Here is a 25,715-nt window from a genome sequence, read left to right as displayed (position 1 = left end):
TGTGTGTGTGTGTGTGTGTGTGTGTGTGTGTGTGTGTGTGTGTGTGTGTAGCTCGGATAAAGTTCCAGTGGGGCTTGGGCCTGGAGTGAAATCTAAGTGCTAACCACCTCATCGAACTCATTCTTCCCTCCCCTCCAAAGTCTAAAGTTTCTTAGACTCAAGCTGGGACTCTAGGTGCACTCATACTCCAAAAAAGCTACATCTTCCATCTAAAGAAATGTTTCATAATCTTGGTGTCGGATAAGTTTATTTTCATGAATTCGTTGTGAAGAAATTCGTCTTTTTAAAATAGCACATTATTCAGCCGTTGAGTTAGCCATTATTGGTCTCATTCTTGGGAGTTGTTTGTGGTTTCTTTTCTGGACTCTGTTCTATGTTGGTTTTCATTTTAGAGAAGATTAATACCTGGTCTAGTACTACACAACTAGGGGATAAAATCACCCTGGGGGGCGGGGGGCACCTGGGTGGCTCAGTCGGTTAAGCCGCCACCTTCTGCTTGGGTCATGATCCCAGGGTCTTGGGGTCGGGCTCCCTGCTCGGCGGAGAGCCGGCTTCTCCCTCTCCCTCTGCCTGCTGCTCTGCCTACCCGTGCTCTCTTTCTATCTCTCTGTTAAATAAATAAATAAATCTTCAAAAAAACAAATCACCCTGGGGTTAAAATGCATGTTACTCACCTGGCTAGTTAGATAGTTCTTCTTATCAATATAAATAGATGCATTGCCAAAATACAGGAACAAGCAAACAAAAACCTCCTGGGAATGATGAGGAAAGCCCTTGGCCCCTAAAGATCTAAAACAAACAAAGCGTTGTGAAGTATGTGAATTAAAAAAAAAAAAATTGACTCTATTATCTCTTAACCACATCCTTTTTGTCTTCTAATCAATCAAAATCCTTGTGATCTTTCCATATTCAGATATTAATTTTGTATCATCACTCACTACTACATAGAAATTCATGGGAAGTCCCTAGTCCCACCACCTCCCCCCCCAGCTTCACAAGGTCTTGGATATTTGCGGCTTGCTTATTCCTTAATTTCCTCAGCAGCCAATATTTTTATTTCCTGAAGGATCCCTCCTTCCGAAGCAAATTTTTCTAAGAGAAACCAACTTCCCCCTCCGATTCTGTGATTTTTTATTTTAAAGAATTTTCCCGGGCACCTGGGTGGCTCAGTTGGTTAAGCGACTGCCTTCGGCTCAGGTCATGATCCTGGAGTCCCGGGATCGAGTCCCGCATCGGGCTCCCTGCTCAGCAGGGAGTCTGCTTCTCCCTCTGACCCTCTTCCCTCTCGCGCTATCTCTCATTCTCTCTCTCTCAAATAAATAAATAAAATCTTAAAAAAAAAAAAAAGAATTTTCCCCCCACTGAGCATCTTCCTGGAAGAGTCTTAAGACTTGTTCCTCAAGAATTACTTTGTCTCCTTGATTCTCAATGGGAATTTCTCCTGAATTACTCTAATATATGTGGAATTTTAAAAAGTACTCTTCATACATGGAATTTTAAAAAGTCAAACTCTTAGAAACAGCAGAATGGTAGTTGTTGAACGTTGGGGGGGAAATGGGAAGATGTTGGTCAAAGGCACACGAACTTTCAATTATAAGATGAGTAAGTTCTGAGGATCTAATGCACAGCATGGTGACTACAGTTAACAATATTGTATTGTATCCTTGAAATTTGCTAGCTGGGTAGGGAAAAAAAAGAAGATAACTATATAAGGTGGTGGATATGTTAACTAACCTTGTTGTGGTCATCATTTCACCATGGATTGATAGATCAGATCATCATGTTGTACATCTTGAATTTATACAATATTATATGTCAATTATATCTCAATAAAGCTGGGGGGGAAAGAATATTTCACTATGGTTCCTAGGATAAAAGCTATAAAAAATGTAAGACCTTTTTAGCTTTTGTTGGGAAATACCAAAGAAAATATAAGTTCAACATCATACTTATTGATTCAAATACTTACTAACATCTTGGGTACCAGCCTAGAGCCTATGATTATGGTAAGGTATGAGATTCTGCCCAGGGTCTCAAGGAACACACCGTCTATTGGGGGCTCATGCCGTGCTCCAGGGAGAGTGGCCTCTCTCCTTCCTCCAGCATGCCAGGCTCAGGCCTTCCCTGGGGACTCATAATCCATCTCCCCAGTTCGGTGTATAGTTTTCCTCTCACTATGCTTCTGGACTCTACTCGACTATCATCTCCCTCAGAGAAGACTTCCCTGATTCCCACTCATATACCCGCAACATTAGGTAATCAATATTTCACTCTATTTATTTCCTTCAAAGATTTGTATCACATTTTTATTGGAAAACAAACTGTTCCTATATTTATTGTTCATTTTCTTCTGCTACAACACAAATTCCATGAGAGCAGGAATTTTTTCCCTGGCTTATTTATGGGCACCTGTATCTCTAACATCAAAGAGCGGCTGGTAAGCACACTAAAACAGCATTGAAAAAGAGAATGAATGAATGAATGGAAGTTGGATGCATGAATGCAGCAATTAGCTTGTTGCAATCCAATATGATTATTGCCATGGTGGAGGAAAGATCTGGGTACCGCCTTGTATCTAACAATTGACGGGTGCGGTAAACAAGGATGACTCTCTAGAGGGCATGGAAACATGGACTTGGGAGAGGGCCCTGCTCTGGAGCATCCTGTAGCTTAGTATGTCTGGACATAAAAGAAAGAGGGGAGAGGGGAAAGGCCTGGGGAAACAGAAAACGGGCAGAAAGCAGGGACTCACCTGGAAAGGGTTAGGGAGCCTCAGGGGGGGCATTTCAGCCTTTATCCAGGGAGCAGCGGGGGAGCAGATAGACCCTGAACACTGACAGGTGAGGGAGAGAGAGGGAATAGGGACAAGATCTATTCTATAGAACACTCACCTCAGAAGCACTATGGAGAACGGCATGGGATGGAAGAGACCAAAAGTCAGCCTGGTGATTCAGGAGTTCGGGCAGGAAATGATGAGGAATTGAACTAAAGCCAGGGTTATGGGAACAGAGTAGAGGGGAGGGTGTAAAATCTGGGCCTAAAATCGGTTGCAGAGGGAGGAGTCAAGTTCAATTCCTCAGGTAGCTACAGCTCCTCAGTGGAAGTTCTTCGTTTTCTATAAGACAGTCCCAAGGCTGCTACTTGTTCTTTGGAGACTAGACTGAGGCTGAGAGAGCACCTTCTAGATCAACCTGATGGTTGAAAGGACAGCCTCAGGGGTCAGCCACTCCTGCTGGAGGCAGAAAACATGGACCAGACCTCTTTGTTTTGGCCCACAGGTCAGTTTCAGGGGTGGGGGGCTTATATTCTGATATATACGGTAAGGTAGGTTTTCTGAAGCATCTCCTCGTTCACCAAAATTCCTTTTAGGTAAGGGTGTCTATTCACTTCTACACTTATCTAACGAGTATTTGGTGAAAGCCTCCTAAGTGCTGGGTTTCCAGGAACAAAGCCCCCCACCCTCAAGCCATCCAGAATTTATTTTTTTAAGGTTCATTTATTTATTTGAGAGAGAAGAGAGTGCATGAGTGGGGTGAGGGAGGGGGGCAGAGGGAGAGGGAGAGAATCCCAAGCAGACTACCCGCTGAGGGAGAGCTGGACCAACCACAGCGGGGGCTCCATCCCAGGATCCTGAGATCACGACCTGAGCCCAAATCAAGAGTTGTCCTCTTAACAGGCTGAGCCACCCAGGTGCCCCAGCAATCCAGAATTTAGTGCAAGAGACAAAAAGACCATTCAAATGCCCTGTGATAAGTACTGTAAGAGATGTCCTCACACAAAAAGCACAAAGCAGAGACCCCTTAAGTCAAAAATGAGTTTAGGAGTGGGGGGTCTTAGATCAGCCAAAGATAAGAATCCTCAGACCAAAAAAACAACTTGTAACTAAAGGATGATGAATACTCATTTAAAAATAATGCAGGTATCAATAAACACAAGTGCATCAAAAACATCCCCCGTTACTATGAATGCGTGACATTTATTGAGTGCATGAAATGTGCCAGGAGCAATGGATCTCGTCTATGTTTTCCTCATTTCCTTCTCATACCAACCTTATGAGGTAGTCACATACTCCTCAATTTGCAGGTGAGAAAGCCACGGTTCCCAGAGGTTAAATACCTGGCCCCAGGTCACACAGGAGTAGAGCTGGGATTCACACCGGAGGGGTCTGAGCCCAGAGTTCTTAGTGGGGATGTGGCCCTACCCTCCACGGTTAGAGCCATCTGTCTACCCATTGGTCAGCCCTCCACAGTGTTTAAGAAACTTGCCCACCATCCCCTGTGGTACTTCTGGGGGAGGACTTCAATCCCGTTGGCTGAGCTCCAGTGCATCTGCTCTTTCACACAGCCATGTCTTCGGGCTGAACAGACAGCCTCCATGAAGAAAAAGAATGAGGAAATACACTAGTAGAAAATTCACTTTCCCCTCGTTTTCTTTGTCTCAATTCTCTACGGGAGGAGCCAAGCGCCGCCTGCTGCCTAAGTGCCTCTGTTCCACAGGGGACTTTGTCAGAGGTTACAAGGCCAGGGGCAGGAGAGGGTGGGCTGGCCCACACACTGCTCCACCATTTGCCTGAGGGTGCTGAGAAAGCTGGCAGTCTATGATGGGAAGTCATTCTAAAGGAACATTTACCTGCAACTGCTGTATTATGTGGACAAATACTTTTTTTTCCCCAAAAAAACAGTAATTGGGACCGTGCAGTTGCTATAGCGTTTATGAAAAAGTGGAAGGTTAGCCAAAATTTATGTTGAGATTCTTCCGTATTTGTACCTCAGCATCCCAAGAGCTGGCTCATGAGGATAATAGTGGTCCATATTGTCATATTACCATTGATAGCTCCTTCCGATAGAGCTGGAAGACCTAGGTCTTTCCCCACCTGAAGGAGGCCCCAAGTTATTTTTGTGGGAGTCTGGGATGCCTCTCTTGGGTATCCCTCTCAGGCCTCCAGAATTCAGAGAGACTCCTGCTCTCCTGAGGGAGAACTGCTTTCATGCCCCTTCCTGCTGCTTCCCTTAAAGGTACAAATGAGCTGGGCCTTCTTTAAGTTTCCCTCTGCAAGAAGGCTGGCTCTTTGCATCAAAATTCGGAGATGCCTTTCTCCACACTTCTCCCTTACATCCTTCCAGCCAGGACCCGACCCAGCATTACTTGAATCATGAGTCTCGGGAAGCTACTTGGGAAGGCAAGGCCCTCAACAGCTGCTCCCAGCCCCTATTCTCCATGCTCAGACTGGAAAAAGGTCCCAGGATTCCTTCCCCATCCTTCTCCCCACCTCCCTCCCAGGCATCTGCATCAAGGAGACTCTTTTGCCCTTATGCCTACAGACGAGCCCAAAGTGAGGCCTTGTTCAAAATCGGAACCCACGTGGCCCATTCACCCCACCCAATCTAAGCCCTCACCTTGGCCCAGAAGCTACCTTCTCTAAGGAATACAATAGCCTAAAAATGACTGAGGAGATACTGGATTATCTATAGTAGGAGTAAGGCTGTCATGGGAAGATTAAGAAACGTGAGATGACATCGATACTTAGATGAATCCAAGTATCCGTGAATCATGGATTCGTACAATCCATGAAGTACATGTATATATGGACTTCAGAAAATGGAGCCCAAGAAAGAAGCTTTCTCAAGTCTTTTTGGCCATAGGGAAGCCTGGGTAGCATAATGTAGAGAAGATGCCATAGCCTGCGTGGTCACAGAGCCTGCACGATTGGTGGTGGGAACCCAACAGGAAGAACAGAGTGACATGAATCCATCAATGATTCTGCAACCTGAACAAGCCACTGGCCCTCTGAGCCTTACATTTGTTTTTATGCCCAACATAGATAATTATACCATCCTGACCGGGTTGTTTGTGTCCACATAATTATCTACATTTTGTAAACCACAAGTGCCAAAAAATATTAGTTATTATAATATTGCTTGCAAGGAAGAACCAGAACAAAAGTTGAGTTGGGGGCAAGGGTGGGGAAAGGGGAAGGGGCGGGCGGTTGAGGCAAGAGGAGTGGTCTCTAAAGACTATGGGACACAGTGTGTGTAGCCGGTGGCGGGGGGGCACCAGTAGAGGCCAGTGGAAGTACCTCAGGAGGGAGGAAGATGTCCCAGGAGACAGGAAGAGAAGACTGAAGGAGGCAAATGGGGCCAAAGACACAGTGCAGAGGGAGGTTTTCTCAAGCGTCCTAGATGCTTTTCAAATGTTCCACTGCCATTCCCAGCTTGATGTCAGAGATAGTTCCTGCTTGGCACGCTGCAGAAACCTGAGGTCAGGAGCCTCAGAAGCCGAAATACAAGCCAGGAAGTATGAATCAGTGCCACTCAGACTTCCCAGCTTACAACTCCATGAGGTGTGGGTGTGTGCACCTGTCTCACATGGACAGGCCTCAACCCCAAGTCTGAGCTACGCAGAACCAACAAAGCAGAGGCTCGCCAGTTCACCTTTAACTGCTGAGCTCTTTTTCGTATTGCTGAGGTAATATTCAAAATTTCCTTCAAAGGGCCAGTGTGATTCTGGCAAGAGGAGACGATCGTTAAGCCTGGTAATGAAAACAAGTTGTTTTGGGGCACCTGGGTGGCTCAGTTGGTTAAGCGTCTGCCTTCGGCTCAGGTCATGATCTCAGGGTCCTGAGATGGAGCCCTATGCTGGGCTCTGCACTCAGTAGGGAGTCTGCTTGTCAGACTCTCCCTCTGCCCCTCCCCACCACTCATGCTCTCTTGCTTTCTCTCTCAAATAAATAAAATCTTTTTTAAAAAAAGAAAACAAATTGTTTTGAAGGGATGGTTAAAATTATGTATGGTAGGGGGGCGCCTGGGTGGCTCAGTTGATTAAGCAGCTGCCTTCGGCTCAGGTCATGATCCCAGGGTTCTGGGATCGAGCCCCACGTCAGGCTCCTTCCTCAGCGGGGAGCCTGATTCTTCCTCTCCCTCTGCCTGCCGCTCCCCCTGCTGGTGCTCTCCCTCTCTCTATCTCTACCAAATAAATAAAATCTTTTAAAAAATTATGTATGGTAGGAATTAAATATTCAAGGTAACATTTAATGAATCATAAGAGTGGTTTTTTAAGACTAATGCAATAAAGGCTTCCCTTGAGACTTCTGGTTGAAGTACAGGGTTTCACCTCAGGAAACTTTTAAGTATAAAGTATTATAATTGTAGAGGTTGCGAGGGAGGGCATTTAAAATATGCAGAGTGATTGGCACGCTCCCAAATCCCAGGTGCGACTCTGTCCCTAACTGATAAGGCGACAGTTAGTATCCAGACGCCCCCATTCAAGAAGTGGTTTTGCCCCCATTTTGGCGGGCAAAAAAGACTTTGACAGTCTTGGATTCCAGTCATGGTGGGGCAGCTCTAAGGAATTCCAGGGGAGCCCATTCTCACAGTCGGAAAGCAAACAACGCAGAGAATAAACTGTCTAATCTCAGTTCTTCCCATCCGCCTCACCTGGAGACTAAATTACTCTGTGTTGTGTAAAAACAATTCACACCCCTCTCATGAAGTAGGAAGAAGGAAGAGTGGGCAGCAGGAACAAAGGATGCACTTGCTTAAAAATCACCCTTTCTCATTTGGGCCTCAGGGGTCTCTGTGCTAGGAGCAAGAACTCAGCTTTTGGTAGAAAAGAGCTTGGATGAAATTCTACAGTGCCCCCCTACCCTAGGGTTAGTTAACATTGTAAGGAAATTTTAGGGTGAGTATAATGCTGACTATAAAGGAAAGAAGCAATAATGGTTGAATCTCAGGCACCCAGAAATAGGCGGTCGGAGAAACTTTGGGATGATTTCCCTGGCTCCTTTCACACTGCAAGCAACTGCCTGACACACAGGACTGGCCTCTGTGCATATAGGCGTATGTCCATTGTGTAGGGGGACGTTTGCTTTGGCTTCTCTTGGAGGCATCCTTTTGTCCAGGGAGGTCTGGATGGCCAGTGAAGGCACTGCCTTCCTTGCCATCTTAGCAGCTTTAAGAGGGTGAGTATTTTTCTTTGAGACCAAGGTTGGCACAGACAACTTCCTCGCTGAAATTTTCTGCCAGGCTGGGTTGCTTTTCTTGCATAATTCCACCCCTCCTCCCCCTCCCACCACCAGCCTTTGGTCAAATTTCTGGAGACTTTGGCATATGTTTGTGGGATTGTATCTATTCCTTCCTGATGTGGTGGATGCAAAGATATGCTTTCTCTTGGGTGAAATTTACAAGCACGTTTTCCTCCTTGACAGGAACAAAGAGCCACAAATATTTCCTAAGGGGAGAAAAAGGCTTCCAGATGCAAGGCTCCAAATGTGAGGGTTGTTGGGGTTTTTTTTCCTTTTGGCATTTTTAAAGCTTAATAATTACACTGGACATATTCATCCAGAAGAAGGTCCACAATTTTCATCCTAACAAGGACTTCACGAAAACCTCCAAGTCACAAATACATCTGCATCTCTGATCGTCTTCCTGAAGCAGAGACCACAGAGGCCTTGCGTTTCAACCCAGACTAGAGACTGCAGAAGATAGGAGAAGGCCCCTTTTCTTCTCCTTTTCCTTAGCCATGGTAGCACAGACTGCAGAACAAGAAAAGGGAGGAAAAGGGCGCCTGGGTGGCTCTGTTGGTTAAGCGACTGCCTTTGGCTCAGGTCATGATCCTGGAGTCCCTGGATCGAGTCCCACATCGGGCTCCCTGCTCAGCGGTGAGTCTGCTTCTCCCTCTGACCCTCTTCCCTCTCATGCTCTCTATCTCTCATCCTCTCTCTCAAATAAATAAATAAAATCTTTAAAAAAGAAAAAAGAAAAGGGAGGAAAAAACATTTCTAAACTCTTGAACTCTCAGCAAACTATTTTGTTTATTTTATTTTTTTAAAGATTTTATTTATTTATTTGACAGAGAGAGACACAGCGAGAGAGGGAACACAAGCAGGGGGAGCAGGAGCGGGAGAGGGAGAAGCAGGGTTCCCGCCGAGCAGAGAGCCTGATGCGGGGCTTGATCCCAGGACCCTGGGATCATGACCTGAGCCGAAGGCAGACACTTAACGACTGAGCCACCCAGGCGCCCCAGCAAACTACTCTTAAATTGTCTCTAGTTAAAGGGCTACTGGGAAAAGAATTATAAATGTCAAGAAGACCTTTCAGCAAACTTTTACAACCCACGGCATAGTTTTGTATTTTTAAAACTAAACCATTCTAATTGGTATTATTTTCTATTTTAGAATAGTATTTTCCAGGGCTAAAGAAACCTTTAGTTTATATGACCTATAATATAAAAATGTTCTGTCACTATGATCAAAATAATTATGGGAGATACTTCGTTCACATGTGGAAAATCACTAACACCCACAATTAAAAAAAAGTTTTGAAGAAATAAGCTACTTATATTTAATTAGAAAAACATGTCTCTTTTAAGTGTTGGCAAAGAAAAAGACTAAGTCCTAAGAAATCTTTTTGGCTCTTTATCTTACGTTGACTTATAAGCAATCGTGGAGACATTTAATGCAGGTAAATGGCTTTAGCCCATTTTTATTCTAACAGGGACAAAACTCAGGTGCATATGAATCATATTCTGCTTTAGTGGATCTGGGTCTAGAGCGATATTCTGCATCTCTAACAAGCTCCCAGGGATGGAGACACTGCTGGTCCATGGAGCACATTGTGCGGAGAATGTACGGGACAGTTCATCTTCCTTTCCCTCAGCCTCCAGTCAAGGGTGAGACGGTGGATACTGGAGTTACACAGCCCCAAGATGGTGGGAAAGGGACTGGACCCTCTAGAGGTATTCTTGGCATGTTCTTACAGTGTGGTGAAAAGTAGTTTAATCTGAGCTATTCAAAAAATTGGTAAATCCCTCCTAAGTTCAAAGCCCTAAAATAGGTACTATATAACATTACATAATACCATATAATTTAAAGAAAATAATCTCTCTAGGGGCGCCTGGGTGGCTCAGTTAAGCATCTGCCTTCAGCTCAGGTCATGATCCCAGGGTCCTGGGATGGAGCCCCGCATCGGGCTCCTTGCTCAGCGGGGAGCCTGCTTCTCCCTGTCCCTCTGCCCTTCCCCCTGCTTGTGCTCTCTCCAAAATAAATAAATAAAATCTTAAATAATAATAATAATATCTTTAAATTTAACATCTGTGCTCTGGTTATCACCTCTGTTACTGTTTCTCCTACACACACACTTTTTATTTTGAAAATTTTCAAACTTGAAAACTAATATAACAACTTTAGTTTAGATTTATCAATCTTTTCTTTTTAAAGATTTGATTTATTTGACAGAGAGAGACACAGTGAGAGAGGGAACACAAGCAGAGGGAGTGGGAGAGGGAGAAGCAGGCTTCCCGCCGAGCAGGGAGCCCGATGCTGGACTCAATCCCAGGACCCTGGGATCATGACCTGAGCCGAAGGCAGACTTAACCGACTGAGTCACCCAGGCGCCCCTAGATTTGTTAATCTTGAACATAAATAGACATATCCATGTATACATACATAATATACATTATACATATACATATATATACCATATATTTCGTTTATTTTAATGTTTGTGGTCATATTTGTTTGAAAATAAGTTGCAGGTCTTGGGGTGCCTAGCTGGCTCAGTCAGAGGAGCATGAGACTTGATCTTGGGGTCGTGAGTTCAAGCCCCATGTTGGGTGTAGAGATTACTTAAAAATAAAATTTGGAAGGAAGGAAGAGCGAGCGAGCGGTAGAGCATGCAACTTGTGATCTCAGCATTATGAGTTCAAGCCCCACATTACCCATAGAGATTACTAAAAAATAAATAAACTTAAAAAAAAAAAACAACTAAAATATTCCTGCTTAAGCAGCGGCACTGCCTTCAGTTCTTCCCCAAGGGCAAAAATCAGCTTGATTTAAAAAAAAAATCACAAAATCCAGTTTCCATCCCATAATGCAGAAACCATGTGCCACCTCCAAAACGGTGCTAGGTAGCCTAGCTACCTCTAGAAAGCTCTTTGCTGCATTTACATAAAGTTATCCCAGGTCTCTCTAATATTCTGCAGTGGTTGTCTCCTGGGTTCCACTGGTCAGAATTGGTATATGGCGCTAGAACCTATACCTCAGAGCGGCTTTTAAAGGAACTTCCAGAAAAGAAGCACATTTCAAATAAAAGAAAAGCAACATTTCTCTTTCTTCTTGTTTGTTTTTGTTTAAGAAAAAATCACATTGAGAACTAGTAGTGAATTAACACAAACGACAAAAATTTAGAAAAGCTTTTTCAGCATAGAAACATTTCAGGAGTAGAATAAAAAATATTTTACACATAAAAACCCATCTTGATGATGTAGAATTTGAAACTTCTAAGACTTAAAAAATAAAGCTGTTAGTCTACAATTTGGACTCCCATTGAGGCAAAAATAGACGAGAAGAGTTTGAAGAGGATCATATCCTTTTATATTAGATTTTTACACATGCTAGAGAAACACAGCACTAAAATTCCAGCCACTGCCTTATTCATAAGAATGCACACTGAGATGTTATAATTCTGTCTCCATGATGTTTTCTTTTCAACTGACTCAATCAACACAATAGCGTAGTGGTTTATAAATTTGGGATAAAGTAGGACAATATATCTGACTGCCTTAACAACAGCTACTTGGCTAAATGTTTTGTAGAAGGCATTGAGTTCCACTAAATGTAAAGCTGTGCTTTTATTTAGTAATGGTCAAACCAGTCATCTAGTGCTAAGGCAGCTGTCATGGTCAGTTGTCCAGAACTCTAGCCCATATCTGTGAACACTAAACATGAACAATCTAGGACACTAGGTCAATCATTTTCAGCTAATTGGCAGTAAGCAACTGTTCACAACCATACAAGTAGGATATCTCTGAAGCAATATCTTCAAGCTCAGAGCTGCAATCCATTAATGGTCATGAAATCAATTTAGTGGATTGCATTCAGCATTTTTTAGAAACTGAAATAGAATAAAAAATATTATTAACACAGTAAAATAAGCACGGCTTTGTGAAACTTAAGTTTCATCTTTATATACACTCATATATAAATCATTACATATGGATATATAAATATATAATTATATATAAACCTCTCTCTATATAATACACATATTCCATGGTTACTTTGGACAACGTATTTCTCATTGTACATCACAGTCAAAAGAATTTAAAAGCCACTGTTCCTAACGGTAGTGGGAGAAACCATAACTACCAAATCTTCTTTTACCAATGGAAAGCATTTTATTTTATTTTTTAAAAGATTTTATTTATTTATTTGAGAGAAAGAGAGAGAGGGAGAGAGAGAGAGAGAAAGCACAAGCAAGGGACAGGGGCAGAGGAGACGGAGAAGCAGACTCCCCGCTGACCAGGACCCTGGGATCATGACCTGAGCCAAAGGCAGATGCTTAACCAACTGAGCCACCCAGGTGTCCCTGTTGGAAAGCATTTTAAAGAAATACCAAACATTCTCTTTGTTCAGCCTTGGATTGTGTTCCAAACATGTTACTTTCCTCAACAGGTCATGAAAACCTCACAAGGAACATCTCTGTCTGCAAAACTATGGTGTCAACACTCCTAAATGCACCATGTCTCAACACTTTTACTCCTAGAACACACAGGAGAAATGACATTCACATGAGTCGAACCACACAACCCTTTGGCCATGTCTGGATTTCACAGCTGTGGCAGAGATAAGGTCTTGGTCATGTGATATTCTTTCAGAACTCTCTATAACTTCATTTCCTTCTCTCATTCAAAAAAGCAAAGGTAATAGATATTAGTGATAGTGGCCGGGATACTTGAATCCACTCTAATACTTTAAAGAGAGAGAGAGAGTTAATCATTTGCAAACTTCAATTTCTTAGAACCCTTATTAATAACAAAGATTGGAGACGCCTCACCACCGTGTCATTGACACAGTGTAGTAGAGCAGTGCTATAGAGAGATGAGGGTATATTCATGTATCTCTCTCTCTCTCTCTATTTTTCCACAACTGCTCACGGTTTTCCATACAACTGGCCAATTCAGTATCTTTTGTAGAGGACATCGAGGTACCAAACACAAAGGAGCATACTCAAGGAGTAGTGTCTAATTGCTGCCAGAACAGGGAATGGTCATGATTAAGAAAACTTTATCGGCATGAATGACTTTACCTCAGGTTCCTTTTCTGGCTTAAGATCAGTTACGAAACATATTCATCTTCTTCCCTGATTTTCCCTCTCTTTCAGTTTAGGGCTTTGGATAAAGAGCAGATCTGGGGTTGGAAGGTTTGGGGGTGATGGAAATGCAAAGAGCAGATCATAACAGGTGACAAACCCCTGTTCTTTAGAACTCAAACTTCATCTGGATTTGATGGGAAATGGAAATTCAGAGACTTGAAAGGACTTGCCAAGTCATGAGGCTTCCTAGTGGCAAAGACAGGAAAAACGGCCTGGCACTGAGATTCCTCAACAGTAGCCTTTCTCCAGGGGGTGGATTAGGCCCCAGCCTGCTTGATTTATTAGCGGCTCTTTCAACTGATAATAGTTGAGCTTCTCAGAGTGAAGAGTGTCAGGTGTGGTGGCTACATTTGGGAAAGAGGTAACAAAGGGAAAATTTTGAGACACTAGAGAAGTGCCACTTTATTAATTTAATCAACCCTAATTTAAGTCACAGGTGTACAAGATACAGAGATGGACAAGACCAAGCCCGCTCTCATAGAGTGTATACCGTAGCACAGTAAAAGGTCATATATGCATTTAGTTATGAACCAATCCTGGGAGGTTATAATGGTGGAATAAACCAGGGCCATATCTAAAGAGAAGCTGTGGTTAATTTTGCCTGGGCTTGAGCTGGTGTAGGGGGCTTGGGGGTATGTGTGGGTGTTAGGGGCTCATCCAGAAACCAGGTCAGCTGTGAAGAGAAGCAATTATGTCAGCAGTCCGTTTGAGAGGCCAGGTGGTCTTGCGACAGTCTCAAACTTTAATGTGGGAATCCTACTAGAACGCAGATTGTCCTTTAGTAGCCAGAGGGGTGAAGCCTGAGATTCTGCATTTCTAACTAGATCCAGGTGGTTCCCTTGCTGCTTCTCCACAGACCACACTGTGAGGAGCAGAGGTTTAGGAAAGTGAGTAGGGATTTCACATTAGAGAGGAGAGAGTTTTCATCACGGTCCTATCTCCCATAGTTGGTGATGTTTGGGTAAATTCTTTAAACTCCCCTTCCTTATCTGTAAGGACGGCCATAATGTTATATACCTTGCAGCTTGTAAAGATTGAATGAGAATGTAAGCACAGTGCTCAAGACAAAGTAAAACTCAATTAAAATTAGTTCTTTTTCTATTGATTTTGAATTACCCAATAGAATTTGGCTCCAAAGAACAAGATTCACGTAGAAAGCCCTCTCAAATCAATCCATTCAAAGTCTCATAACCCTTTTTCAAAGTAAATATCCCTGATATGTATTTGTTTTCACAGCAAATTAAGGCATTAAGATTTTCCCTGAGGCAATAACAAAACAATGGCCAAGTCAGATAAGAATGCAGGAAGTATTATGCCTAGTCCCATAACCTAACCACTAACCCACTCAACCTTGCCCTTAATGAAGTAACGTAATGAAATGGGTGAAACATGGGAAATTTTGGAACTTCCCTATATAGCCAAGGGAAAAGGACCTGCAATCATGCGGTTTCATAAACCTAAACTTTCTTTAATGTGTTCGGAAATTAGATAATCTGGAATAAACAGTAACCACATTTGCAAAGGGTTTTCGTTTGTCTTTTCCTCATGTATCAAGACATTGAACCTCAGAAAAACTGTGAGTCAGGAAGGTCAGATAGTTTCACCTGTTTTACAAATGAGGAAACCGAGGCACAGAGCGGTAAAGTGACTGCCTCACTGTACTGTAAGTTTTTTTTTTTTTAGATTTATTTATTTGAGAGAGTGCGCATGCGCATGGTGGGGCGGGGCAGAGGGAGAGAAGCCCAAGCCGACTCCCTGCTGAGCGTGGAGCCTGCTCAGTCCCAGGACCTTGGAGATCAGGACCCCGGCCGAAGCTAAGGGTCGGCAGGCACTCCTGTATTGTAAGTTCTTAAGGAACAGAAAGCCATGGCCCAGTATGGCGGACCTCCAAGGAATCTGTTTTGGTTTGCCAGGGCTGGGAGGTGAGCATAGGAGGGAGGTGGGAGTGAGAAGGTAGAGGTTTGTGTTGAGGGTGGGCAGCGGGGCAGCAAAGATTTCCTGAGAATGGAGTATGGCTTTTGCCTTCTGGTCGACTGTGACTTTGACTTAGTGCCTGTATTCGCCGCTCCGTTTGTTGGGCTAGAGTTAAATAAATCACATTGGAGGGGGAATGAAATCTCATATGAGATTTTAAAATGTTTTGGCAAATTCTCAAGGAGCATTTTTGGGATTCACCCAATTTTTTTCTTGATTTCAATATGCCTTTTTTTGGCTTCAGTTTTTTTCCTGTTTTCTCTGTTTTTTCTGATAAAATTCCAGTTTGAGGAAGTTGGCAAATTATGAAAACACATACGAAATTCAGATTTCTTTCTTCCTGTATATATTTCAGTATTTATTAATACCTGGGAAGTATAAAGTTATTTTAATGAAGAACATTTAAGTAATGGGATTACACTTTAAAGGTAGAATTGCTATTTTGTACACGATGACAAGTTATTTTGATTCTTTTTTTCTTCACATGAAATTTGAGTGTCCTACTAAAATTGAAAAATGAAAAAAAAGTAATACTTTAGAAAACTTTATAGCATAGACCACTAGGAGATAACGTAGTTTATTTGACATCCTACTACCAAGCGATCTTTAGTTATTAACTTTTAGACTCAGTGATCATGGATGTTTATAAAAATAACACAAAGGGACAACAAGATTCATTGGACAAATACCCTTGATAAATAATCACTGGGCACAGCTGAAACTGTGATAGAGAAGCTCCTGGCCTTAAGAAGCAGACATTCCAGTACTTTCTCAAATATTTCTTTTTTTTTTTTTTCTGATCATGAAATAGTCTGTTCATAAGTTCGGAGTTGAATATTTTATTGTATTTAAAAAATTGTAAATTAGCAATTGACTATAACAGGCTAAATGTTTATCCTTCACTATGTATTAAAGAGTCTTGAAAGCAGGAACCATATCTTGGCCATCCTTTTATATTTCTGTAATGACCAGCAGAGTGCTTTGCTTATAGCAGGCACTCAATATTAACACTTGTGAATTCAAGTTTTTGGATGGAATTATTTGAAGAATTTGATGAACTGACTGCATTAAGTGCCAGAATTTATTAGATAAACAGATTTTTTTCATCCTAAATTCTCTGTTGCTTTTCAGGATCAAATATGAGACGGGTGAATAGCCAATTGATCTTTTGAAAGCATATAAATAGTCCTCTTCTAGCTTTAAAGAGGTAAGAAAAAAGCTGTTTGAACATTTTCCCCCTATAATGACCGCTCTGGCCCTCATCATTGGTTCATGGTTGTTACAAAGAAATAAAACCTGGTCAAAATACATAGGTGCCTACAGGTCAGCACCAGTCAAAGCTCAAAATCCCAAATAGGTTATAAGAGTCATCAGGTTGGATTTACATAAGCAATGACATTTGGGAATTCCCTACAATCACAAATATTACTCACTGGTAGAGTGAGTGGTTTAAATGAACTTGCCTATCTCAAGAGCATCAAATATCCAGATAATAGAAGGGCTTATACACTCCCTGATAAAGACAACTGTCTCTGTGGAAGCTTGTGATCCAATTCTAATCGAAATATGAAGCCTAATATTTGCTTCCGTTACTTGTCTATTTCTTCCAAGCCCTATAAGGATCTGGCAAATGATATGATTTCTTGAAGCAAGGATTATTAGGATCATATTTTATAACAGTACTGACCCACAGACTTTCTTCTCTTTTATACTCAGCACATTTCCATCAATTTTGTCACCCTTGCTGAAATAATTTAGTAGTTCAACTGGATTATCTGGATCCCAATAAAATGTAACAAAACAAGCTTTCCTACCTTGCCAATTGTGCTGAGGACTGACCAGCTGTAACAATTTACATTTCCTATTTAGGAAAGAGCCATAGGTGGTGGCAGTTGAATCTAAGACCATCCAACATATCTAAAGCATCAGATATAACCAGTGGTGTGCTGGTAAATGTTTAACAACCAACTCCCTGAAAAGAAAAGAAAATAACGGTGATTTATAGTGTTTGTTGATTTCATGGTACGGATACTCCCACCGTGGCCGTTTTCAAGCTGACAATGTGAAGTCTCTGAACTCAGTCTTGGGAAGAGATGCCACAGTGGGCTCTCGCGACTCGGTAGGAGCAGGCTCCATCACACTACTCAGTAAAAAAAAAGCACAAAATGGATCGTCTTTTCACAAAACCGCTAAAAAAGTTTTCCAAGGTTTGATCTAATGATTAACATTCAGAAGACAGGCATTCCAAGATGTGTCTCAATATATAAAGCCCTTATGGAATAATAGGGATGACATTTCACCAACTCAGAAGTCTGCAAAAAGAGAAAGTTCAAGACCTCAGCTTTGGTAGCAGAGGTAAGTGTTATTATTTTTCTGTATCAAGATATTATCACCCAACGTTGTATGATTTTGTTGGGTCAACCTTCATTAATCTTAAGAAGTAAAAAGTGTATTATTCATTGTTGTATTTTACAGAAGTGTTTTTTTTAATAAGTAGAATTTATCCCTCTAATCAAAAAATGTTTAAATGTTATTCTAATTGCATAGCATTAAAAATTTGAGAAAATATAACAATTCTCTGACTCCTTAGAAAATGTGTAATATAATGATGCCATCACATTCCTGGTTCTTCTTTTAGGACGTTAAGAAAAACTCTAGACCGATCCGTAAAACACTGCAGTGCACTGAGGAGTTATTTAAATAAATTGAGCTGTGGGGATCCCCCACTTACTGTTGTGTGCTTGAGTATTTAGGTTGGCTTTTTATATTTCTCCCCTCACTTCATCCTTTGTGCCTGCTGTGAGCTGGCACTTGCTGTCTGAGTGACGGCCTCTGGCTGTTTCACTGTCTCCTCCCCATTTCTAATTTGCTGCTTCCAACCTGCTGAGGGCTGGGAAACAAAGCAGCTAGCCCACCTTCTTTCGCCTTACGTATCAGATAGACTCAGAGAGAGGGCCTGGGGCCAGTTAAAGGGCAATGATTTCCATCCATCAATTCTGACAGCTAGTTTCCCTGCTGGAACTGAATCTCTACATTTCCTAAGACAAAGGGGAAAGGTACCAGTGTGGCTCTCGTCCTGTCCTGTACCATTGAAGTTGGGGCTGAGATCTATATTGTCCACAAATTCACTAAGATATTACTATTTTCTCTCATCTTACAACACCTTGAAATATTAAAGAGTGTCTTTTTTCCTATCTCAGGACGTCTCAAAGAATAGACCCATCCCGCTATTCAGAGTTGGATTCCTGACATGAAATCTGTCACCTCTGCCCCCTCCTATTCGGAGTTCTCGATTGCCTCTAACTTGTCATCTGTAGTCACACAGAGAAAGACCATTCAGCCTACAACCTGGGATCTTTCTTCCCTAGCCACATCCTCCTCTCCCCGCCATAGGTAAACCTTACATACAGGAATGTGCAGATCTTAAGTGTACAGTTCAGTGAGCTTGGATCAAGGTATACATCCGAATATCCATCATCCCGATCATGATATAAAACATTCTGTCAGCCCAGAGAGTTGTCTCATGTCCCTTCCAATCAATTCCCACCCTTTACAGTCTGATTGCCTGTTTCCGAGTTTTGTCTCTAACTTCTTTGGCTCAACGTAGAGCTTTGGGGATTTAGCCATCTTGCTGTACGTATTAGTGGTTCATTCCTTTTTGCTGCTGAGTACCACTCCAGTGTGTACATACACCCACAATTTGCACACCCCTACTCCCGGTGATGGACACCTGGGTTGTTCCTAATTTGGAACTATTACGAAGAATGCTGCTGTAAGTATTCTTGGATTAGTCTCTGTGTGACGTATTTTTTTCATTTCTTTTGGGCAGGTACCTAGTAATGAAACTGCTGGGTCATAGGGTAGGTGTATATATTTTTTTCTCAACATTTTTTAATGAAAAATTTCAAATATACAGAAAAAGTGGAAAGAGCTATACAATGGACAACCGTTTCCCAGTACCTAGCCCCTAAATCCTATGAGTTAGCATTTTGCTAATTTGCTTTATCCCGTATCACATACCTATTCCTCTGTCCAGCCATCTATTCGTCATATTTTCTGATGCATTTCAAAGTCAGTTACAGACTTCAGTCTACTTCAAACACTTCAGCATGTATCTCACTGACTAGAGTTCGGTATTCGTTTATAGATTTTTTAGATATAATTTATATACAATGACATGCACAAATCTTAAGTGTGCTTTTGATGAATTCGGGCAAATATAACCCAAACTCTCACCAAGATATAGAACATTCCCATCATGCCAGAAAGTTCCCTCAAGAGAGTTCCCTCTTCCCACTTAATCCCCACTTTCGTTCACCATATGCAATCACTGATTTTTTATCATAAGTTAGTTTTGCCTGTTCCAGAACTTTATATAAATGGAATCCTCTCGTGTGTACTTTTTTTGTTTTGTTTTGTTTTTATTATGTTAATCGCCATACATTACATCATAAGTTTTTGATGTAGTATTCCATGATTCATTGTTTGCATATAACACCCAGTGCTCCATGCAAAACGTGCCCTCCTTAATACCCATCAGCAGGTTAACCCCTCCACCCACTCTCGTGTGTACTCTTTGGAGTAAGGCTTCTTTGACTCAGCATAATGACTTTATGTTGCATATATAAGGAGTTGTTACTTTTTTTTTTTGGCGGAGTGGTTATGGATATACCACACACTTGTTTAGCCGTTCGTCTGTTCATGGATACCTGGGCTGCTTTCAGTTTTAGGCAATTATGAATGAAGCTGTTATAAATATTCTTTTTTTCCTATTTTATTTAAATAATCTCTACACCCAACATGGGGCTTGAACCCATGATCCTGAGACCAAGAGTCACATGCTCTTCCGACAGAGCCAGCCAGGTGCCTCCCCCCTTTTATTTACAAATATTCTGGCACAGATCTTTTTGTTTTCATTTCTCTTAGGTAAATATCTAGGAATAGAATTATTAGGTCAGAGAGTAGGTATACACTTAGTTTTACAATTGTGGGACTGTATTTAAAGTGGTCGCTCCATTTTACATACCTACCAACGTGTATGAGAGTCCCAATTGCTCCAGATCCTCACCAACACTTGGTAAAATCAGTCTTGTAAAATTTAGCTATTCTAATGGGTGTGAAATGATATATTATTTGTGGTTTTTATTTACATGTTCTTGATGACTGATGATATTGGCTATGTTTCCATGGCCATTTTGGCCATCTGTACATCTTCCTTTGTGAAGTGGTTGCCCATTTTAAAAATTGAGTTTATTTTTATTGTTGGATTGTATCAGTTCTTTATATATTCTGTGAGATATACATTTGTAAATATCTTCTCCCAGTCTGTGACTTGCTTTTTTATTTTTTTAACAGTATCTTTTGATGAGCTGTTTTCATTTTGATGAAGTCCAATTTATTACTTTTTTAAGGGTTAACACTTTCTGTCTTGTATTTAAGAAAACTTTGCCGATTCCAAGGTTACAAAAATTTCTCTGTTCTCCTCTGGAAGCATTACAGTTTTAGTTTTTATATTTAGCATGGTGATTTTAAAAGCCTTTTCTGAAGTCCAGAAAATACTACTGATACATGTATTGGTAAGATACAAAAGTGAGAACCAACAGCTAAGTTCATTATCTTCATCTTAAATCTTCTTGATTCTCTCGTGAACCATTTGTTTATATTTCTAAATGCTACTCAAACCGTTGTTGTTGTAAACAAGAAGGAATTCGTGTCTCCTCATTCCTAACACCGGGAGAAAATTTATTTTGTAGTCGTGTCGAACCGTTGAGCGAATGCTTCCTGGTTTGTGAGCTGACAGGGACGGGAGTCCACAGCGAAAGTGCCCAGAGCAACAGGAAATACACTGCAACGCAGGATTGTTTCAGGCACAGTACCCCAACAGGTGTTGTGTGGCTCATTTGCCTACTTTGAGTAGCAATCTTCTCTTTTTTTCATTTTTTAGGACTTTATTTATTTATTTGAGAGAGAGAGAGAAAGAGCACAAGCAGGGGGAGTGGGAGAGGGAGAAGCAGACTCCCCGCGGAGCAGGGAGCCCAATGCAGGGCTCGATCTCAGGACCCTGCGAGATCACGACCCGAGCCGAAGTCAGAGGCTCAACTGACTGAGCCACCCAGATGCCCTGAGTAGCAGAATCTTGATTAAAATTGTCAAAGACTCCTGGATCAGCTGTGTATTCTTAATAATATAATCTTAAAATTTGGAACCTTATGAAGTTTTATTAACTGAGAATGGTGACAGTACACTACAGAATAAACTCCTTTGTGTGTGTGTGTGTGTGTGTGCATGGGCACGCGTGTTCATAGTAAAGTACACACGGTATTTCTTCCACGAGGTCTCCAGCCTTCCTCACTGACAAAATGTGAAAGACCTTCAAGAAGCTCAGGGCCTTTTCTCTCTCCTTTGGGCAGCTTTGTTTCCTTTCCCATAATGCCAGTCCCACTGTCTGTTGCTGCTTCTTGCAGGATCATGCAGTTGGCTTCCTTGTGTTCAGACACTTAACACCGATTGCAGAGAAGGCTCTGGCTGTCTCTCTGCAGGTGCTCAAAGCTCGGGTTTTTCACTTTTTTTTTTTTCTTTTTTGACTCTTCACCAACCTCTCTTCCATAACTCTAGGTAACCTCACATTAATCTTACAGAGCAAAAGGAGGTCCCCTGTGCCTCCTGCATACTCCACCCAAATCCTGGGGCCAGCTGTGGTTTTGGCCCCCAGAACAGCAGCTGCATTCTGGAGCTCTTCTCTACCCTTTTGCTCAGGGTCTTTAAACGATGGCAGCGAGAGGGTTACGTACCTCACTTTGGCCGTTGATCGAAGAGTTTCTAGATATTCGAGATTGAACAGGTTTGAGAGTTCTTGGACATTAATATTCCGAGTGTTAACTTTTAACACCCTTTTGATTCCAGTGGCTTTGCCCCTCATTGTGTTCCGTTAATTCCCTGAGGACACACCCTCCGTGACTAGTAAGATTTGCTTAAAATAAGATAAATAATTAAAAATATATTTCCATCTTTTAAGAATTGGGATTCCCATGATGCCAGATAATCAGGTGAACGAAAATTTTAACTTTTTAACAGTTGTTTCGGCTTCTTACCAACACAGCCCTTGTTGAGATGCTTACTACTTTAATTTATGCAACTGTTAGTAGTTCTCACTCCACAACTGGTTTACTCTAAAAATATGAACATTTAATTATACCAAAGTCAGTAAGTACGACCATTTTTTTGCATGAGAATTCTTGGGAAAACATTTTACCCATCTAAAATATCATTAATTTAAAACTAATTAGACTAAATAAGATTTGGCAAGTTCCACCCTAAAGACAAATTGCTCATATTTTTCTTAATTTGCTCATGCACGTTACCATGGAGACAGCAAAGTCAAAACACACAAGCTAGTGCATTGTTCAGCTCTGCACTTCCTACTATAGATTTGATTAAGTAATTCTGGCCTACTCATTTTGAGAATTTAAGAACATAGCATTGTTTCTTTTGTAAAAACATGGTCAGCCTTCAGACGTGATCAATAAGGCAAGAAGAATTTGATCTTACTTGGAATCTTTGTTCCTTCTAGTGTGATAAAATAAGAAAGAGGTAAATCGTTTCCTTCAATTAGTTATTTTTGTGGTAAATGTAATGCCTCTGATTCATTCCTCAGAGCAGCAGGGCTTGATCTTGTAAAAAAAAAAAGAGGGGGGGGCTGAAAAAAACTGCTTATTTGGTGAATGAGGCAGGTGTCCTTTCAGACTAACGCACCAAAAAAGGCGATTTGGAGGCTCATTTCCTTTGCAGATGCCTTGAATATTATTCTCCACCTTCCTCCCCTACATTATACTTGGAACAATAGGAAAATGCACCTCCTTTTCAACGAGGTGTGTTTGTGGTCTTATAATTTTGCCTTTATGAGACCCATTTGTGATGTGCTTCTGCTCTCTCATGGTAACGTTGCTTCTGTCTCCCCTGGAGCTCACCTAGAAAAATCAAGATGTTATTATCTCTATATTCTGTTCCTTTTGCCCTTAAGACTGGCAGAAGAGCCATTCCTAACGCTTGCATGTAATCCATTTCATGAAGGATGTTCCCAGTGGCTTGGCAAAGGTAGGTTTTGCCCATGTGAGAGTCCCTTTTCTGGCACTTCATGAGGACATGGAAACAAAAATGCCTTAGATTTGTTTTGTTTTCCTTTTTAAGAGAATTGTCTGAATCCCAGAGAATAGTCAGAGACCATCCATTCTGCCCTCTACCCATTCCCCAGGGATCTCTAGTTTCTTTGTATCCAAACACTCCTGGGGAATTTCGAAGCTGACCACTAGTAGCAGTCTGGCTTCCTAGCCAGGGTTTTATTCAGTAATGGTCAAGTCACTCAGACAACTGAATAATTTCAGTCCTTTTCTAAAAATATTCCTGCTGCAACAAACAATGAAATGATTTCATTCCGAGTACAGAGAAGCCTCTCTCTTTAGGTTTTCCTACTTGACTCTATATGGAAAATATCTCAATAATCGTTCATTAATGTATATCTTTCCAATAATTAAAACATGAATATTTAATCCTATAATTACATTTTGTCCCAGTAGACAAATTACGAGTATAATTTCTAGACCAATTCATGGAGTACGAAAGAGCCTTTGCGATCTTAATCACAGAAACGACCTCTCTCTCCCAGCACTGAACTCGGAGCATATACCAGATGTCCGTGGCACACATCTCAGCCATAGTTACTCTGTAAATACCAGCGTCGAGAGTGAGCTCATGGGAAAGGAACTATCAGTTCGAATTGGCCCAGGAAATGGTCTGTTGGAGAGCTCGGAGCTGAAGCGGGCCTCCTCCCCCCCTCCCCCATCTTGCTGGTTTGGAGGTGGAGGTTGGGGGACTGACTGTTCCTCTGCCGCGGGAAGCCTCGGCCCTCCCCTCCAAGGAGAGCTGGGACAGATGGGCAGTGTATTTGACAAGGAACCCCTGCACCCTTGCTTCAACGCCCTTCTCCTCTACTTTAAAAGCAGTACTGTATTTTTTAAGTGTTGGAACTGGCAGCTCTGCCGGTCACTGGCTCCAGTGAACAATCCTCCATTCAAATCAAGCAGCCCCAGCCCCGATCCAGGCGAAAGCTGTGATGAGGGACACAGAGGGAGGCCTCTCTGGCCTCCACCGTGCGGAGGGCGAGGGTTAGGTCAGGCGCCCCGAAGATTCCAGAGGGGGGATTTCAGTGGAGTTCTTATACAGCAGCTCTTATACCAGTTTTCAAAAGAGGAATTAAGAAATGGGGAAAAAAAAAAAAAAAAAAAAGGAAGAAGAAGAAGAAGTTTACCTTAGTTGGCTTCCTTTTACTGGTGCCCCCAGGATCTGAGCCTCCCCAAATCTCCTCCAAGCAGGAGGCCTGTCTCCCTCCCTCACTGGCGGCCTCTTCAACCAGGCCAGATTTTGTAGTACTAACATTTCTAAGTAAACAGCAGAATAAAATGTCCCTTTTAAAGGAGCCAATGCAGAGAGGAGGTGAGGGAGGGTTTGTGAGTTGCAGTAAGGCAAAGAAAGACAGAAGAGCAAAAAAAGGAGGAAGAAAGGTAAAGTATCTGCTAATGGGTTTAAATCATTTTAGATGAATGGGGCCGGCCGAGTCTCCTAGGGCTCATCCACTACCTGCCCACGATGGAAGTACCTTCCAGCACCAGCAGCACCTTCCCAGCACGCACGACTACACACCCACACACGCGCACATGCCCCCTTGTGCAGCCCACATCGCTCAGCCTGAATCCTCGATGCGTTTCCCAGAGCTGCTCTAATAAAGTGCCGGAAATTGGGTGACTTAGAACAACAGAAATGTGTCGGCTCACAATTCTGGAGAACCGGAGTCCAAAATCAAGGCCTTGGCAAGGCCAGGCTCTATCTGACAGTTCCAGGGGAGAACCCTCCCTTGCTTCTGGCTGCTGGTGTTTGCCAAGTATCAACCCCACCACGTAACCATCTCCCCCCCATGAGTCCTCACCTCATTTCCCTTCTGTTTGTCCGTCTCTGTGTCTGAATTTCTCCTTTTGATGAAGACACCAGTCATATTGGATTAGGGCCCACCCCTAATGGCTTCATTTTAATTTGATTAGCTCTGTAATACCCCTGTTTGCAAATAAGGTCCCATTCTGGGGTACTAGGGGTTAGGACTTAAACATACCTTTTTTAGGTGACACAATTCAACCCATAACAGGCCCACATTTGTGAAGCGCCTCCCACTACTTTGTGCTTACCTCCTCAAAGGTTGCCCACGGTAGCAGGGCAGGGAAGAAGAACTTCTCAAGGGAGATGAACCTCTAGATCAGGGTACTGGGACAAACAGGGTAAGACTGGTTTTTCTAGTACGCTGGGATGTCGAAATAAAGGCATCAGGAAGGAATAGACCTCGCATCTCTTGGGGACTCTTTTGCATCAGGCCTGTATTGGGCACTTTCATAATCACCTTGTGTCTGAACAACTGGATCACCCACTTCATTTTCACTTTGCCTTTTCTTCAACCCCCCCCCCCCTTGAAGACTTTTGCCCCATCGGCGACTATGGATATGCCTTAGAAAATAACATCACCCCATGGGACACCTGGGTGGCTCAGTTCGG

The 25,715-nt window shown here is 42.2% G+C and overlaps 1 long non-coding RNA gene across 3 annotated transcripts in view; it reads right to left on the bottom strand.

Annotated features, from left to right (window-relative positions):
* Positions 1-25,450, bottom strand: part of LOC112829341 (uncharacterized) — a 43,960-nt gene extending 18,510 nt beyond the window's left edge. The window contains exons 1-2 of one of the 3 annotated variants that reach the window (XR_003209691.2): positions 25,355-25,450; positions 675-789 (exon numbers count right to left, since the gene is read on the bottom strand). This is a non-coding gene — a long non-coding RNA (uncharacterized lncRNA). Of the gene's footprint in view, positions 1-674; positions 790-1,734; positions 1,821-2,891; positions 3,233-25,354 lie in introns of those variants that run through there. The other 2 variants (XR_003209690.2, XR_003209693.2) reach the window with 2 other exon arrangements.
* Positions 25,451-25,715: the final 265 nt, after the last annotated feature.

Source organism: Callorhinus ursinus, unplaced genomic scaffold (assembly GCF_003265705.2).
Source record: "Callorhinus ursinus isolate GAN/ISIS: 27379988/994484 unplaced genomic scaffold, GSC_fseal_2.0 scaffold1, whole genome shotgun sequence".
Classification (NCBI taxonomy): Eukaryota; Metazoa; Chordata; class Mammalia; order Carnivora; family Otariidae; genus Callorhinus; species Callorhinus ursinus.
The sequence above is the reverse complement of the archived record's forward strand: the minus strand, read 5'-3'. Positions and strand labels throughout refer to the sequence as shown.